The sequence below is a fragment of the Myotis lucifugus genome, unplaced genomic scaffold (assembly GCF_000147115.1).
Source record: "Myotis lucifugus unplaced genomic scaffold, Myoluc2.0 scaffold_11, whole genome shotgun sequence".
Lineage (NCBI taxonomy): Eukaryota > Metazoa > Chordata > Mammalia > Chiroptera > Vespertilionidae > Myotis > Myotis lucifugus.
Window position 1 is genome coordinate 14770341 of NW_005871059.1, and position 3942 is coordinate 14774282.

Genomic DNA, 3942 nt, shown 5'->3' on the forward strand with positions numbered 1-3942 from the left:
AAGAACGGACCCTCTGAACCTATCTGACAGTGTCACTCTTTGGAGATGTACACTAAGACCCCACATTCCACTCAGGAGGGATCAGCAATTTGGAAACAACTAACCTGCTAATAGCCACTTTTTTCATGATCATAGCTTTGCAAATATTATGATGGTATAGAACATCACTTTTTCACATTTATTTTTGCAGCATATATTTTGCTAAATGTGTTTATCGGCTTTTCAAGTTTACTAAGAAACTTTGAAGGGCATTCTCAATGGTATAGACCAGTGATGGCGAACCTATGACACGCGTGTCAGAGGTGACACGCAAACTCATTTTTTTGGGTTGATTTTTCTTTGTTAAATGGCATTCAAATGTATAGAATAAATATCAAAAATATAAATCTTTGTTTTACTATGGTTGCAAATATCAAAAAATTTCTATATGTGACACGGCACCAGAGTTAAGTTAGGGTTTTTCAAAATGCTGACACGCTGAGCTCAAAAGGTTCGCCATCACTGGTATAGACCAATGATTTCCAAATATGTACATTTCTCATCTTGAATTATTTTTAAGTATTATGGTAATTTTGCCCCCTGGTACTTAGGTCAGATAAAGGAGGATCAAATCTTAGCTCTAACCGTATTTGCTGTGACCTTGTGTGTGCTGGTGTGCATGAGGGGCAGAGTGAGCGCTTCAGGGTCATTGTAAGCAGAGTGGCCTTTGAAGACAGAGAGTCTTATGACTGAATTCCATTTAACATTAAAGACAATTTGCATTCACCTACTTTTCTGTGCTAATGATTAGGGGGAAATTTGCTTCCCAATCAGATGGTAATGTTGAAGTTTATCTTCACAATGAAAGTTGTTTTGAGATGTTCTAGAAGCAATGAGAGCTAGTCCAGGTTCATATCAAAGGAGACCTGACTCAGGGCATTCATGGCCTTGAACTATCTCACCTGAAGGCTGTGGTATAATTTAACAGGCCCCAAATCCCATAAGACAAAAGTCATGACTGTTAATAGTAACACTTTTTCAGCATTGGGTATTCTGCTTAAAAAAATTTATATATATATATATATATATATATATATATATATATTGCTACTCCAAATACAGTGTATTTGTTACTTGTTACGGATCATTTAATGCAAATATTCTTAAAATTAAGAAAATAAACTTTCAGAATTTTTTAGATTTCATATCTCCAAAATTATTTTAAGCTTAATACTTGCACATTAAAATATCACAATTGAGGCATTTATGCTTTGTTTTTATATATTGTATATATACTCCTTATAGATTAAACTTGAATCTTCTATTAAAATGCAGTAGGCAGCCCTAGCTGGCTTTGCTCAGTGGATAGAGCATCAGCCTGCGGACTGAAGGGTCCCAGGTTCGATTCTGGCCAAGGACACATGCCTGGGTTACGGGCTTGATCCCTAGTGGGGGGCATGCAGGAGGCAGCCCATCAATGATTCTCTCTCATCATTGATGTTTCTGTCTCTTTCTCCTTTCCTTTCTGAAATCAATAAAGAAATATATATTTTTAAAAATAAAAAAATAAAATGCAGTAGGCAATGAACCTAAAAAACAGTGGGTGGCAGTTGCTCCATAGAAGACAATGTCAAGTGGAGGAAAAAGAGAGGAGGCAAGCCATGCTGGGCTCAAAGAGAGAGCCTGCCTAGGGCTTAGAAATTGCAAAGCCCTATGGAGTTTCCTTATGAAACAGCACTTATTAAAAAACAAATGCATATTCAAAATTAATTTTTAATTATTATGAAAATGTTTCCCACATACAGATATGTGTAAAGGATTGCATATTAGTCATCTATGTACCCACTGCTCAGTTGTGCAATAACAGTTATGAATAGAGTGGAATCTTTTGTATCGTCCTCTGATCACATTCTCCTCCTTTCCCTGTTTTCTTCCACCAGAGGAAATCAACATCCCAATGTTTTTCTAGATCATTCCCAGGATGTCTTGGTAGTTTATTACATATGTACATAGCCCTACTTATTACTATGTACATAGCCCTACTTATTACTATTTTGTTTTTGTGTGTATATATATATGGTATCAAATTATACATAACATTCTGCATAGTTCTTATTTTTATATTGAACATTGGAAACTTAATCCATGTAAATAAGCATTGCTCTATTTCATGCATTTTCACTGCTATGTGATGTACAATTATATGAATGTGTCAGTTATTAAGCTATTAAGAAGCCAACCCACCCTTCTATATTCTTTGTGATTCTGGGGCTGAGTTTAGACAAACATACTTCTTTGCCAGATGACTCCCTGTCAGTTCTCCAATAGGGGAGCTTTAGAGGAATATGTAAGGTTGGAAGAAGAGAGAAGAGGCTTACTCCTTTCTGTTTGCTCACCTATCAGTGTTGTCTCCTCAACAGTTATTGTACCTGATAGCACTAGTTTGTTCCAGTAGCACTTGGTTCTAGTTTTCCCTTTTTCCCATACTCTCAGACCCAAAGTCATTGTCCTCCTTCAAACATACCAGCACCAGCACGTGCCTCCTCAAGAGATTTGAGTCCCAGCTACATGGGGCCTCTTCTGAGGACTTGGTTCATCAGCACCAGCTGGAGAGGGTCCTCTGGAAAGCTAGCTCCTAACACCCTCCTCTTCCTTTTGCTTACAAATACCAGAAATGGTAGCTGCTTTCTGTAGCTGCTGTGTTATCCCAGTGTCCCTTTTTTTTTTGTCTTTCATTCATCAAATACCTGTGTAACCAAAACCCAATATTAAATTCTCTTAAAATAACCAGCGTGGGTTCTATTTTTCTGGTTGCACATTGCCTGATACAATGGATAAAACAATATTTATCTGTCTTTTCTTTTATTGATGAATATGGTGAGCATGGCCCAGCCTGCTGCACCGAAATCATCTTGAGTGAACCTGATGATGTAATTAATAAACAAAAGGTGGAAGCGTTCAACGGTAGAATAGTAACGGTCCCAGGCACGTTGTCATGACCTCTCACCCAGTCATCAGTAAAAAAGCAGCCGTCCCATTGTCTGGCTTTCTCTGACCTGCCAGGTTCTTCACTCCATGAGGGCAGCTGAAATTATGATCTTTGGGTGCACCTCTGTGAGAACATGGGCTTTGTGGCCACTTATATCCTCGATCTCAAGGGTTCATGTTAGAAGTAACAGGAGGCTGGATCATAGTGAGTCTTGTAGGTATTGCAAGAACTTGGCTTTTTATTCTAAGTGAAGTAGGATGCCATTGAAAAGTTTTGAGCAGTGACACAATTAATTTTACATTTTAATAGGATCACTCTGACTGTGTTGAGCAAAAGTAGAAGTAGTGGTTCAAAAACCAAGCAAGGAGGTATTGAAATAATCCAGGCCATAAAGACTTACAGGCTAAAGATCACCTGAGTGAACTGTGTGTAGAGTGAAAGGCAAAGATAGAAGTAAGGATAATATCAAGGGCTTTCACATTAAAAGCTGGAAGAGTAAATAAGTCATTAACTTAGATCTAAAAAACTGCGGGAGTGTTGGGAGGGGAAGGTCAAAAGTTCAGTTTTGTTTATTTTGATTTGATCCAAGTGGGGATTTTGAACAGACTGTCGTTGGAAATAGTCTGGAGTTCAGGAGGAGAGTCTGACCTAGAGGTACAAATCTGTGAGTCATTAATACGTAGGTGGTATTTATAGCCATGAAATGGATGAAATCACCTAGGGAGTGAGGTAGATAGGAAAACATTTCAAAGAATCCGGCTCCAGGATATACCAATGTTAAGAGGTTAGGGGTGATAAGAAGGAACCAGGGGATAAAAACCCCCCCACACAAAAGAAACTACTAAAACCAAGCAGGAAAGATGAACACTAAGAGACTGTGAAGGAGGAAAGCATCCCAAGAATGAGACAGCAGGTTTATTTTTTTTTTTTTTTTTTTTCTAGATAAATGAGACTCGAACCCTGATTATTGGAAA